Below are 15,645 nucleotides of genomic sequence, written 5' to 3'. Positions count from 1 at the left end.
CTTGGAATTAATTCCAACTGCACTTGAGGTATGTGCATGAGAAGTAAATACTTCAATGTCAAGTAAATATCTTAATATAACAGGGTAGTTTCATTATTTCATCGTGAATCAGCGCAAATCCGAGCATTTTGCGAAGATACAAAAACTTCACCCATTCCTCAAGTCCACGCTCTCACTCACTCTTAAATCAACGCAAACGAGCGTCCTAATCTTCGCATATCAGCGTGAATAGGAGCATCCACCCAAACGAACACATGCTTAGTGATGTGTAAAAATAACATCCAACACTAATAGTTCATAAAAAGAACAAGAAAATGGTGATTGACAATGGAAGGCCTAATTAAAACTAAACAATTCCCTAGAACTTGTTCACCATAACTTCGGGTGTGTTTTGTTTTAAAGGATTAATTTGAGGGAGAGTGAGTAGATGGATTTGAGAGTAAATTGATTGTTATTTTTTTAGGAGATTTGGAGGCGACTAAAGGTGGATTTAGAAGTAAAGTTTGTAAAAATTGGTGTAGGATTTGATCGATGTGACAAATTAAAAAAATGGTTTAATTAGTAAAAATTAAAGATTATCGAAATACTCCTAGTTATAAAAGTAATATAAAATGATAAAAATTAATGTTATATTTAATAATAAAATGTTTATAAAGAGTAAAAAAATAAAAATTAATTTTTAAAATGTCAAAAAATTGTAATTTAATAAATTAAAATAATTATTTTTAATCACCAGAGAGGATATTGTCTATACGGAACAATTACACGACAGTGATGAAATAGAAAAATTTATAGTAACAAAGTAGAACCAAAACAAAATCCATGCTATTTCGCAAAGTAAACCATCAAATTTTAATTCTACTTTGTTGACGTTGTATTTTTTACATCATTTTTTAATTATTATAATAATTAAAATACTAATAATGTAATAATATTACTACTCTATTTACAATAACAACAATGTAATAATAATTTGTTGTCAACATAATAATTTCTTAAGTTTATGATCGAGAAGCATGTGACCAAAAAAACCAAGTCCAAGTGTTAATGAGGAAAAAGCTACACATAGCAACTCACCTCCTAGTCCCTCTACAATATGCAATTTTCATTCCCTAGTGACTCGTGTTCTTTGGTTCATTCGTACATAGCATTCATCCTTTCTATGCTTCACAGCATCACTCATTCCTTTTCTCCCTCTCTTCTTCTCCTACCATGTTTCACTCTCAACCTCATCCACATTGCTTCCTCTCATTCCCTCCACAACCACACAAACTGACTCGCTTCCAAATAGAGTCTTTACCTTCTCTAACATGCATACAACCCTGTAACTTTTCACCCTTCTCATCTCGCTTCCAACACAATTGCTTCGTTTCCACTATTATATAATTACAATTATTTACTTATTTATCTGTAATTCCCCATTCAAGGTTGATTGGTATCCATGGGGCGAAGAAGCCTTTGCTGAAGCGTGCAGGCACGACATGCCTATCTTCTTATATAGTAATTCTCTCCCTTTGCCTATTATGTTTTTCCTTTTGCCAATTTTGTTTACGTAATTGACTGCGAAGCTTTTCCTGTGGTGTTCTTAGCGACGATTATGTTCGAAGTTGGCTACAACACTTGTCACTGGTATATATGCGCACGCGCGTTTTTTGTGATTGTTATAATTGCAAAAAATTCTACACTTTCTCGAGCACAATTTGTATGTTGATGCATCAAATCTTACTCAGAGAGTAAAGCACTTTAGTGCTAATATTGACTCCATCACTCCCACTGCAGTATGGACTCTCGGGCTACTAGATGAACCATGGGAGACTTTATGCATCACGACGACCTTGCTAGGGCGCTGCACCATGGTTGGAACCAAATGCAAGCCCTTCCAAGCACACTGGAACCGAATTCATCATCAAGGAACCGAATACATCATGGCCTTGTATGTCTTCTATGTGTTGGAACTGAATCCATGAGGAGGGAACCAAATACAACATTTCTTGTATAACTTCTATCCATTGGAACCGAATCCAACACCAGCGGAACTGAATACACCTATTACTTCTATTACGCACATGAGTGGAACCAAATATAACCAATGTTGGAGCCGAATATATGTGTGTTCACCTCCTTGAAGCCCTCTGCTTCATAATTGGAGATGGAATTATAGAATAATCAGAGGGCAAATGAGACTTTATACCCTTCATCCCTCCAAATTTCACCATATTTGCAGGTGATGGAAAAGTTCTTCATCCCGCAATTCCTTACAAATTAGTCGTTGCATTTCCTTTAAAATGAACACAGATTTCACCTCAATTCGTCGCTCTAAAAAATGTTTGAATAGTGAATAATGTTCATGTAAACACAACCTTCATGTCATCCTCCTCCAATACGGAACTTGTAACGATGACATCATCCCATGCTAACGAGGGCGCTCCAAAACAACAGAGAAATCCATTCCAGAAATACTAATAGAAGGATCATACCTGATTGATGCACACAAATGTTGTAAACATTGATTGCTTGTATAAAAATAGAAATGGAAATCATGGAAAAGAAGATAAAAATATAAAATAGGAAAAGTATAGCAAACAAAATTATGCCCCGTATAATATAAATTTTCTACATAATAACAAATAAAACTATATTCTAAAATACCATGAAATAGTTCATTATTCACTAAATCAAGTTAAACATTTTCAAAATTGGTAATGTTTATGCTCTCACATGGCTACAAGAAATTTTCTTCAAAACCAAAGTAACTCTCAAAATATTGAATCTTCTCATGCATGCAGCGAACCATCAAGGGCTAATTTGGTGCGCTCCAATTTTTTTTCTTGTTTTCTCTTATTTTCACTCTATACAAGCCTTCCTTCCTCTTTTCCCTTGTAACTCATAGACCAATATTTTAGAAATAAAATGTTTCCTTCGTTCCTTTGCTTGTTTCTTTTCTTTGTGTTTATTTTACTCTATTATTGTCATGGATCGTGATGTCAACATCTTCTTCAGTGTTGGTAATGGGATATGTGAATGCCTGTTGAATTCAAGAAAGGCTTCTAAGATGGTATCAAAGCACTTTACTAAAGTGTTTTGCTAGGCATCTTTGATCTTTCCCTCACTTCCGCTTCTTCTTTTTATTTTATTTTATCTTGTTTTTTCTTTGTTTTGATCTTCTTTCATAATGACTAGAGATTCAAAAGATTTTAAAGATTTCACTAATGAAGTTTTTGTTCATAGTTTTCTATATCTATATCCTAGTGAGAATCCTGCAATTTCCTTGGTTTCACCCAGTCTTATGTAAGCAATTACCACTTGTGGAGCATATTTATGATGATTGCTCTAAGTGCCTAAAACAAGCTAGAATTCATTGATGACATTGCGGTTAAGCCACCCATGAAAGACCTCAAATATTAGATGTGGAAGCAATGCAACAACATGGAAGACCCCTCAATTTCCAAAATCTTTTCATATACAGTCCAACAAGAACACGAGTTATGGGAAATGTTTTATCTAATAAATGCAAGACCCAAGAAAAACGTAGAACTATAAGTGATATTGTAATAAGACTTAGCTATGTTTTTAAAAGATGTTATGTAACTTAGTTGATTAAAGGTTTTTTTATGAACTTATTAGTCATGTGTTCGATTCTTGACTAGAGTATAATTCTTGTGTTTACCTATTTATTTTATTTTAGCAAGTGCAACACATGTCATTGTATGTCAATTATATTTATGATGTGTATTTATATCCAATGATGTATGATGGCTTGTTGGTGGAGGTGATTGTTTAAAATGAATGAATGAGAGTTTGAATCCTAACTGGGGAGCTTAAGGAGAATGCTTATTATTTTATTTTTTTAGGACAATTGCTTGATTGGTGAATTTGGATTGCTGCCATGTATCTGATGTACTTTAGGTTGAATTACAATGGTGTACTTAATTAGATAATTGTTTTATTGCTAGATTGGATTTGGTTGCGTGTATAAGAGATATTGTCAGGTTTGTACGTTCCTTAATTTATAAATTGAAAGTTGTTTCATTATAGCACTTTGGGCGTGGAAAAGCTTGGTTGGTTGAGTGATTTTTGTAGAATTATTGTTCAGATCCTATGTGTGATGATCTAGTTTTAAGTATGTTATAAGGTTAGGAATTTATCTTTTGTTACGTGAAACCAATGCACGTAGCAGTCATTGTCTTGAATTGGGGTTAAAGGGTATGAACCAACTGGTTTTTTTATATTTGATTAGTGCAAATCAATTTGGATCAATTAATCAATATTAGAGAATGACATAAATATGTTAGAGTGAAAGCAGGTCTTATACGTTGTGAAGCCTTTGGTCTAAGGTGTTGAGTATTTCAGGGTTCTATAATAACTTGTTACCATAAGCTATAATGTCCAATTTGTGTAGGATCTTACTCTTATATGTCATAGACGGGTTAGTGGAAGGCTTGGATTAAGGAGGAGTTTAAGGTACTATTTTCTGCTTAATCAATGGTTGTTGGGTGAGTTAGTATAAATGTGAGCGCAATTAATGTGGAAAAAATAGTGTTTTAGTACTAACGAGTATATTCCAAATAGGTAAAGGTTAATTTGATGTCTTATTGGTTTCTAGATTGTTGTTGTCTAGTGTCTAAAGTAGCGTTGCAGTTGCTATAAGGTTCCTAATCCAATGTTTAGTGGCCAGAGTGTTTAGACTGGGTTCTAGTTGTTTTAATGGTCAAATTTAGTTATTATAATCCAGTGTATAATTGCTACTGAGTTATTTTCCAACATATTCAGTTTCTGTAGGATCTAAATCTTAATGTGATCATTGTCACGTACCAGTTTATGCATCTTTCCTTGTGGTTGGTTTTGTATGAGGTTCCTATATTGTTTTGTCGTTATGATATAACCTTCCTAAAGTCTAGTGATGGTAATTAGGATCCTGCAACATTTTTAGTATAATATGAGGTTCGTTTTTGGCATTGTAGTTGTTGTCATAAGGTCTAGTGACTATAATAGGACTCTGCATCTATAGAATAATAGGAGGGCTATTTTTAACGTTGTAGTTGTTGTCATAGTGTTGTAGCATTTTCCATGGTCATAGGTGGTGTTTTGAGTAATCTAGATGTAACAGCTCCCTAATATTTCCCAGTTAAGATAGATGTGCCTCCTAGTGCCTAGTTGTTGTCCAAATTCTTTGTAATTTTTCCAGTTGCTTCTCAAGTCCAACAACAAAGAAATTGTCAATTGTAAAACCAAAATTAACCATATAAGCAGCGTGACTTTTGTGCTCTTGAGAAAGTTAAGCCTATAATTGTTAGTGTGCCTAATAATGTTAAGGTCAATACCACACACATTGGTTCCATTCATTTAAATGAAGATTTGTTGTTGAAAGATGTTTTGTTCATCCCCTCTTTTGAATATAATTTGGTTTCCATCTCAAAGCTTATCTCTTCTCTTGGTATTGAAATTGGCTTCACTCAAGATTCTTGTGTTGTTCAAGACCCCAATATGAAAAAGTATATCGGTATAGCTGATGCTAGTGTTGGCCTCTATATGTTTGACCACTTAAAGAATTTTGTTATTTTTAACAAAACTATAATTATATAAGTATCGATTTATGGCATGATAGATTAGGACACTTAAACGACGAAAAACTAGTTATTTTTAATCGAACTCATTCTTACATTCGCATTCGCAAGCACAAGACTAATAATTGTAACATTTTGTCACCTTGTCAAACAGAGAAAACTGCCCATTCCAAATAGTACTTCATATGCTAATAAACCTTTTTTGATGTTATACATATTGATATTTGGGGGCCATGTGTCATTGCTTCATTGCATGCATATAGATACTTCCTTACTATTGTAGTTTATCACTCACGTTTTACATGGCTATATCTTATGAATATTAAACATGAAACACATAAGCACATATTTCTCAAGAACCAATTTGGAAAGAATGTAAAAATTATGAGAAGTGACAACGATCCAAAGTTTAAATTGAGGGTTTTTTTTTTCAATTCCGAGGAGATTGTGCATTAAACAAGTTGTGTTGAAACTCTAAATAGAATGGGATCATGGAGAGGAATTATCAACACCTAATGAATGTGGCACGAGCTCTCTAATATTCCTACTCAATTTTAGTGTTATGCGGTTAGTCGTGAAACTTACTTAGTAACTTGTATCCACACATCCTTTATAAAAAATGCTTTCTGTTTTGCAAAATTATATAATAAGTAACTTGATCTTAGCTATTTTTGTATATTTTTATGCATGTGTTACAATAGTATTATTGTTTCTAATAGAAATAAACTTGATCCACATGCTAATATTGGTTTGTTCTTAGGATTTAAGCCTAATATAAAGGGATACATTGTTCTTGACCTTAAAAATCACAACATAAATGTATCTCAAAAGGCTATTTTTTTATGAAAAGGCTTTTCCTTATTTCAAAAAGATCAATGATGATGTTAATTCTTTTGATATCCTTATGTCAATTTGTCATAATTACCATTCTTTTTTAACTTATAATATTGTTGAGGATTCTTGTTCTAAGAATGAAAATACTAAAACAAAAAACTCAATATTTGAACGTGTTGTATGTCACTATGTTTGTATTTTTTTTTTCTGTTTGAATGTGTATGACAATATAAATGTGATGGTTTGTTTGGTTTGGAGGGGCGTTTTCTGATCAAGGAAAGAAAGTAGTGGAAACTAAGATAAGGGGAAATGTCCTTTCTTTTTTGTTTTATATGATTTTTATATACATTGTTGATGTTTACTAGTGGATATCATCCTTCTTGTTGGTAATACTAATTTCTATGAGTATGGATACGTTCTTTTGATGGTTGGGAAACCTCATGTTGATGGTTTGTGGTATGATTACATAAAACAATATTCATTAGGTATGATTTTGCTTCACATTGATAAATTATGTTAATATTGTGTTGTCAAGCAATTTTTGTGGTGTAAGATTTTGTTTCACATTGATCAATTATGCTAATATTGTGTTGTCAAGCAATTTTCATGGTGTATGATTTTGTTTCACATTGATCAATTCTGCTAGTATTGTGTTGTCAAGCAATTTTCGTGGGGTATGATTTTGTTTCACATTGATCACTTATGCTAATATTGTGTTGTCAAGCAATTCTTGTGGTGTATGATTTTGTTTCACGTTGATCAATTATGCTAATATTTGTGCTGACAATTGGCAATGGGAAAACATTGTGGTGTTTATGAATCAGAATATTTTGTTGCAATTTGTTTAGGCATAAATATATGTAACATTTTCAGTGCGAATGATGTTCACATTTTTTTGGTTTGGTAGTCTGTAAAGGTTTAATATATGATTAATTTCATAAGAAAATTAGTGTAAGTGTTTATTAATCACAAATTAGAAGGTTGTTGTGTTGTTTGAGTTATATTAGGTTGTTTGAAATTGGCTTAGGCTGTATAGGTTTTTAATATGTGTTGCTTATTGCTATAGTCGAGTTATTGATTTGTGTTTCAATCTGGATGTATTGTTTTAAGTTTTAACCATGTTGTCTGCTTTTATTTTGTGTTGTTATGGTTTGTAGTTGTGTTGTTTTGTATGTTGACATGTTGTTTTTGGTGTGTTGTCGTGCAAGTTTTGGTTTGTTGTCGTGTTGGGTTAGTTTGGTCTTGAGGTTGGTGTTGTTGGGATAGGTTACTTTGTTACGAGTTATGTTGGTTTTCTTGAGCTAGGTTTGTTTGTTTTTGTGTGATGATCGAATAACTCATTTTGTTATATGGGAGTAGATGTTATTATAAATGATACTCGAGATGCTTATAGTGAGGAGACATGCTGAAAAATCTTTTAGGAGTTTTTGAAATGTATTTGGAACCGTAATTTATTTTAAAATGTAATTTTTGAACAATATTTAAGTTTTGGACTTTGAATAAATTTTTGTTTTCGAATGGTTTTCTCATAGTCTTTTATAGTAAATAAAGCTTTTTTTAAAAAAATTCACTATATAGTCATGGTATCATATGTTGTTTTTCTTTAAGAAATAGATATTTCATAAATTATAAGTGACATCCTGAAAGGGGTGTTACATTTTGGTATCAAAGCCAAGTTTTTTGAAAAACATTTTGTTTAGCTTTTGTTTTATATAGCTCGTTATAGTTATGATGTGAATTTTTGTTGAGTCTCTTTTGGAAGAGTCTCGTGTTATGTATAGTTGTATTTGGTATGTTAAATTATATTTAATTTATTTTGAATTTGATATGTATGGTAAAGCATGACACATAGACCTAGCACCCTAAACCTAACCTTTTTTGTTGAAGAGATCGCTTAGGCCATCGAATGAATGGTAAATGTGATGCAACAACAACATGTCACTTAGGTTCCTCAGAATCATGCTAGTTTGAATGATTTTATGAGAAACAATCCATCCAAGTTTAAAGGGAAGGTTACTCCTAACGAAGTAAACACATGTATTAGAGAGAATGAGAATATGTTCAAGGTGATTGCATGTCTCGAAGAATAGAAGCTTACTTATGTATCTTTTCTGCTAATGGGTGAAGTTGAGTATTGGTAGGGTGGTATGCAACAACTCATGAAGGGTCTTGATGAGGCCATCAACTAGGTAAATTTTAGGATAAGATTTATGGAGAAGTATTTTCTGGACAATTCTATGTTTGAACGAGAAGTTGAGTTCATGACACTACAATAGGGTACGATGACCATGTAGGCTTATGTGCATCGATTTTAGTATTTGGCTTGGTTATACTTGTAACACACAATTTTAGGATGCCACATGTAATTAGTTAAGTTAAAAAAAAGCAACTTTTGATACCATCAAGAAATAGTGAAAAATTAAAAACTTTTCATCCATTATGCACATAAGTTGTTAGTCAGTTTCTTTTTGTAAAGGCTTATAAATTCGTTTTAGTATCTAAATAAATTATGCAGTTTCTACACAATTAAATTGCATCAATTAGTTCTCTAAGTCTCATTAATTGGTATTAGAGCTCCACAAGGGGCCCGATATAAAGTGAACAAAGAGTGTGATACACGATGAGAAGATAGTGTGAAGAAAGCGTTTAGATCAAAGACACAAAGTGCGATTCCATGTCTACCTCAAAAAAATTCGTTCAACCAATTATCCCACGGTTCGATGGGTACTACGACTTCTAGTCCATGACCGTGGAAAATTTCTTAAGTAGCAAAGAACTATGACAACTTGTGGAAAACAAAACTCTAGCGCTGAATTCGACACCAACTGAGGCTCAAAGGAAAGTTGTAGCAGACACACATCTTAAGGATCTAAAGGTGAAGAATTTCTTGTTCCAAGCAATTGATCGATAAATACTAGAAACAATGTTGGACAAAAATACCTCCCAGGAAATATGGAGGTCCATGCAACAGAAGTATCAAGCTACAACAAGGGTTAAATGTGCTCAACTCTAGGCCCTTCGACGTGAGTTTGAGCTTTTAAAAATGAAACAAGGTGAGAAAATTAATAGCTACCGTACACTCAATGTTGTAAACAAAATGATATTCGACGGTGAATCAATGGATTCCAACACATTAGTTAATAAGATTCTCAGGTCTTTAACCTCAAAATTCAACTATGTGATATGCTCCATTGAGGAATCTAATGACCTAAGCACCTTGAGTCTTAATGAACTTCAAGAGAGTTTGCTAGTGCATGAATAAAGAATGCAAAATTCTCAACTAGAAGAATAAATACTACAAATCACACAGGATGATCAGGAAAATAGTGGTGGTCGTGGCCGAGGTCGAGGACGAGATAAAGGACATGGACGACAACCTTTTAATAAAGCACTCATTGAGTGCTTTCAATGCCACAAGCTGAGTCACTTCCAATACGAATGTCTTGGAGAAATGAGGCAAGCTCATTATGCGACATTTTAAGCAACAAAAATTAAGGATGAAATCTTGTTAGTTGCATATGAATAGGTGATGCACTCGGTACAAATAGGGGATTGGTTTCTCAATTCAAGATGTAACAATCATATGATCGGTAATAGACTCTAGTTCACTGAAATACATGAGGAATGATTCCATAAAACCGTCAAGCTTGGTAATGATACTACTTTAGAAGTGACTGCTAAAGGAATCATTTGAGTCCAATTAATTGGCTTTGCTCATGTCATCTTAGATGTCTACTATGTTCCACAACTTAAAACCAATTTTTTGAGTCTTAGACAATTACAAGAGAAAGGTCTTATGATTTTGATTCAAGATGGATCATTCAAAATCATTCATCCAAACAGAGGGTTAATCATCCTTACCACCATGAGAGGAAATCATATGTTGTACTTATTAGCTTTGATGTGTCCTCAACAGTCCAAATGCTTTCAAGTTGAATATTGCTTTGAGAAAGAAAAACAACTATGGCATAAACGATTCAAACATCTTAATTTCCAAGGACTTAACACTTGATCAAAGACAAATGGTGATTGGGCTATCCGTATTAAAAATGTCCACAGTTGTATGCACTACTTGTCTCATAGGCAAGAAACATCGAGACGCCATCCCAAAACAAAGCTCTTGGCGTATTTTAATTAAGCTTCAATTGGTCCATGTAGATATATGTGCTCCCATTTCGCCAACCTCAAATAGGGACAAAAGGGTACATACTAAGTTTTGTTGATGATTATTCATGAAAAGCATGGATTTAACTTTTTGCATTAAAAATTTGAGACATTAAATGCATTTAAAAGTTTCAAAATGTGTGTCAAAAGAGAAGCTGAAGCTCACATTTCCTGTCTAAGGATTGACTGAGGAGGGGAATTCACATCTAAAACATTCTCAGAATTGTTGTGTCCATCAAGGCATTTCTAGACAACTCACAGCTGCTTATACTCCTCAACAAAATGGAATTGCATAACATAAGAACCGAATCATTATGAATGCGGTAAGAGTTGTGCTTCATGAAAAACAAGTTCCCAAGAATTTCTGGCCCGAGGCAGTAAAATGGTGTCTTCTTGGTCAGAACAAGAGTCCCACAATTGCAGTTGAACACAAGACACCAAAAGAGGTATGAAGTGGAATCAAACTGCATGTAGATTATTTTCGCATATTTTGATGCATTTCACATGTCTATGTTCCATATCAACGACGAAGCAAATTAGATGACAAGAGCCAACAATGTGTTCTTTTAAGCGTGACTGGTGATACAAAAGGTTAAACACTTTTTGATCCCATTACAAAGAAGGTAATTGTAAGTAGGGATGTGGTTTTCGAAGAAGATAAGCATTGAAATTGGGATGAAAGAAAAACAGAAAGTACAGTTACCATGTTTGATGCGGAAGACCAAGATGAAGACGAAAGTGAAGAAACAACACCTCAAAATATAACAACTGAAGATAGCATAAATAATACAGAAACAAAAGTAGTTAGACCAGATCTAGATTCAGAATACATTTACCCTCCAAATGAAGGGAAGGTAACGAGAACACAGAGGCAAGCTACTTGGTTAATAGATTATGAAACTAGTTTGTTTGTAGAAGAAGAGAATCTACTAACAATGGTTACAACCGACTTTGAGGATCCTTACACTTTTGAAGAAGCAAATGCAATTTAGAAATGAAGGGAAGTTATGAATGCAAAGATGAAAGCCATTGAGAAGAATGACACGTGGAAACTAATTGACCCACCTAACGGAGTGATACCCATAGGAGTTTAATGGGTCTTCAAAACAAAGCTTAATGAAGGAGGACAAGTAGAAAAATAAAAAGTCAGGTCAGTGGCCAACTACACAGAAGTTTTCCCTCCTATTGTAAGACTTTACATTGTGAGGGTATTGCTAGTTGTGGTTCCTCAAAATGCATAGGAATTTTCCAACTCGATGTAAAGAGTGCATTCTTACACGGTGAAATTACAGAAGAGATTTATGTTCAACAAACCATTGACTTTATTGAAAGAGGTAGAGAAAGCTATGTTTACAAACTTCAGAAATCTTTATAAGGGCTCAAACAGGATCCACGAGCTTGGTGTAGTAAAATTGAAGCATATTTTGTTAGAGAGAAATTTGATCGTTGTGCTAGTGAACACATTCTTTTCACAAAAAAGGTTAGAAGCAGTATCTTGATAGTCAATTTGTATGTGGACGATCTAATCTTTACTGGAAATAGCAAAGATATCTGTGAAGAGTTCAAACAATTAATGCAAATGGAATTTGATATGACAAATTTCGAAAGGATGCGATACATTTTGGGAATATATGTTATACAAAATGAAGCAGACATCTTCATTTGCCAATAAAGGTATGCACGTGACATACTACATCGATTCAATATGTTAGACAACAATTCTATGTGTAATCCCATGGTATTAGGAACCATGTTATCTAGAGATTATGAGGGAACAAGATTAATGTTTGGAACAAGCTTAATCAGTAGATACATGACCAATTCCAAGGAATCTAATTGGTTTTGCAGTTTAACAACTACTCGGATATCTTAAGGACACAATTGAATATGGTCTTTTCTATAAAAAAGGAAGAAAAATGAATTTTACTGACTATAGTGACAACAATTATGCAAGAGATTCAGATGATAAGAGAAGCACATCTAGGGTAGTTTTCATGATAGGAACATCAGTTGTATCGTGGGATTCGAAGAAATAACCTATAGTAAGTCTATATGTCACCGAGGTTGAATATATTGCTGCATCATTTTATGCATGTCAATGTATTTGGCTTAAAAGGATTTTAGAACATCTTGGAATAGGAAAAACATAAGCTACTGAGATCAATTTGAGAAAATAAGAGGTATGCTTAGGGTGTTTGAAGCTACTAAAATAAGTTGAAAGCTTAATTCAGGAATTGTTAACTATTTTTTTATGCTTTATTATGTGTTAAATAACTGCCCTTATTTATAAGAAGGAATAAGTCTTAGGAGTGATATCCTTTTGTCCATTGTGCACATAATTTGTTAGTTAGTTTGTTTTTGTAAAAGTTTATAAAAAAATTTCAATATCTGAATAAATTATGCAGTTTTTACACAATTAAATTGTATCAGTCAATTTTTTCTAATCAATCTAGCCTATTGCAAAAAGTTTTAAATTTTATTCAGACTCTCATTTTTAGAGTTTACCTTATTAATATTTCGATCAAATTTAGGAACAGAAATTCTTAATTACTTTTAAGTAGTTGGTTTTTCTTAACGAGCAACAAATTAAAAAAATAAACTATTTAAATAATTATAATTTATATTAAATACTAATATAAAATTTATCATCGATTGATTTAATCTAATTAAATATCAATTTTTATTTTTTACGTAAAAATGTAACTAGCAACTAATTGTAAAAGTAAATAATTTAATTAATTATAATTTTTATTAAATATTAATCTAAAGTTTATTGTACTGTTAATTTAATCTAACTAAATATTAATTTTTATTTTAAAATAAAAAATTATTAAATTTGTTATAAATCTAACATTTGATGTTATTAATCATATAATTTAAAATAAAATATGTTAAGAAAAAATTGAAGAAAAATCAACCATAGGTGATAAATACATATTTATAAAAAAAGGTATATGTTTGTGAATTTATTAACCAAACATTTTCTGTCGCTAACTCAATGGTTAAAATAGGTTTAATGTCTCCTTAAGTTTCTATTTTCGTTCAGAATTTCAAATAGGTCCCTTTCTTGTTCGTCGTCTCAATTGAGTCTTTATTTTTGTAAAATTGAAACAAATAAAGACCTTCCGTCAAATTAGACATACAACGTTTAAATTGGTGTTATGTGACATGCTGAGGGTATTGTTTTAGATGATGTGGCAGTTTATACATAATTATGATGTGTATTTTGTAATTTCTGAATTAAAAGATTGATGGTAAATTGGGAAAAAGAAATTAAAAACAGCTCCTTTCTCTAAAATTAAAGGCAGCTCCTTTCAAATATGCTAACATTGATTATATCTTCATCATGAAGCTGGAAGACCAGACACAAAAGTTGGCACTCTCATAACTATGTTTTTAACACTCTCAAATGGAATCATTCATGCTAAACTTCTACTTCTAGTTATGTCTAGGTAGATAGCACAGGCTCCTCAGCTTAGATGGCTCTTTTGCCTGCAAACTCTCATACTACTTCATAAGAACATTCCACCCACTTGGGCACATGAGCGTCGGGCACTCTCATTTTTGTACAATCAAAGTCCTCAACTGGAAGAAAACCTGTTTCTTATTGCAAATTTCTAGTTGATACCAAAATATCAGAAAATCAATTCATTATCAAAAGCCCCAAATCATGCCTAGATCAGTGTTACCACACGATAACAACAATCTACGAACAGTTAAACAATCATGCTAATTTCCAAAATAGCATACACGATCATTCAGCGATACAAAGTCAGAGATCGTATAAAGTTCTTCCATCGAAACCAAACTTACAAAACGAAACGAAAAAAAAAAATAAAGAAAAAAATATCGGCGTTGCAAAAGGTGTGTAAACAAACACCAATATCCAATCGAACAAAAATGAGTGTCCGACGCTCATGGAGCTTCGTATTAGGGTTTGTGGTGGCTAAGGTCGTGCCCGGCGCCCATGGCACCTTCGCCGGAAGTCGCGACTACCGGGGAGGCGACGATGTCGTTGGTGAGGAGCTCTATGCTGGTGGAGGTTTTCCTCTCGGCAGCGAGCACCGACCTCCGACGTGCCCCTGGGTTCGTGGACACCATGAAAGCCGACATCGAAACCTGTGATACAACTGGGAACAAGCGAAGAACCCACGACGCAACGTATAAGAATAAATCTCTTCATAGAAGCAAACATCAAAATGGGCAAAGGGAAAATGGAAAGTGAAAAGAAATTTTCAAAAACCAAAAAGAAAAAAGGAAAAACCATTACCAATTTTCCTCAGATTTCAATTGCAGAGAAAGCGCTGCCATGAAACCTCAGATTTCACATTAAACCGTTAAAATATTACATTTAGGGACCAAACAATTTTAGTCGTTGATTCGGTGACTAAAACATTACGTCACCACAAATTTGCGGTTGTTAATAACCATATTAATTATATTTTAGCGAACAAACTTTTTACTATTAATACGATATTATTTCGACCACTAAATTGCATTTTTACTTTTGTAGTGTTTGAGAGAAAATTTTAGTAAGAGTCAACTCAGAGTCTTATTTTAAGTTTTTAGGAATCAAGTAATTATTCATAGATTTATTAAGATGATGAAGTTTCCTTCATATTCTAAGATTGTTTTTCTTCCATTCCTATAAATATCATCATATTTTCTCTCTTTGATCTCGTTTACTTATCTTGCGTTGTTTTTTTTTTTCCATATTTCATTTTCTACCAATCAATGTCAACTATTACTTTTTTATGTTATGTGTTTAGTATTATTATCTTGTCACATGGATGCAAACCTTTACATTTAAATGAAATCGATAAAATGTCAACCAATAACTATTATATTTTTTCCTCCCACACATACCAATCTATTAGTAAACATGTTCTCACCAGTTATATCAACATCATAGTCATATAATAATGTGTGAGGTGTGTATATGCACTTGTTGTGTTCATATATATATATATATATATATATATATAAATGAGATGAATGTACAAGTTCTAAGAAATGATGCAAATTATCTTAAATTAATTCATTTTAAAAGATAACTATACAGTCTTAAAAATAAAAATTTTAA

At 32.8% G+C, this 15,645-nt stretch overlaps 1 long non-coding RNA gene across 1 annotated transcript; it reads right to left on the bottom strand.

The window, feature by feature from the left end:
* Positions 1 to 14,195: 14,195 nt before the first annotated feature.
* On the bottom strand, positions 14,196 to 14,954 carry LOC108328582 (uncharacterized). The gene is made up of 2 exons (XR_001832124.2): positions 14,833 to 14,954; positions 14,196 to 14,692 (listed from the first exon to the last, which is right to left on the bottom strand). It is a non-coding gene; the product is annotated as an uncharacterized LOC108328582 (long non-coding RNA).
* Positions 14,955 to 15,645: the final 691 nt, after the last annotated feature.

The sequence above is a fragment of the Vigna angularis genome, chromosome 2, assembly GCF_016808095.1.
Source record: "Vigna angularis cultivar LongXiaoDou No.4 chromosome 2, ASM1680809v1, whole genome shotgun sequence".
In the NCBI taxonomy this organism is placed as follows: domain Eukaryota; kingdom Viridiplantae; phylum Streptophyta; class Magnoliopsida; order Fabales; family Fabaceae; genus Vigna; species Vigna angularis.
This window is presented reverse-complemented; position numbering and strand designations above follow the sequence as displayed.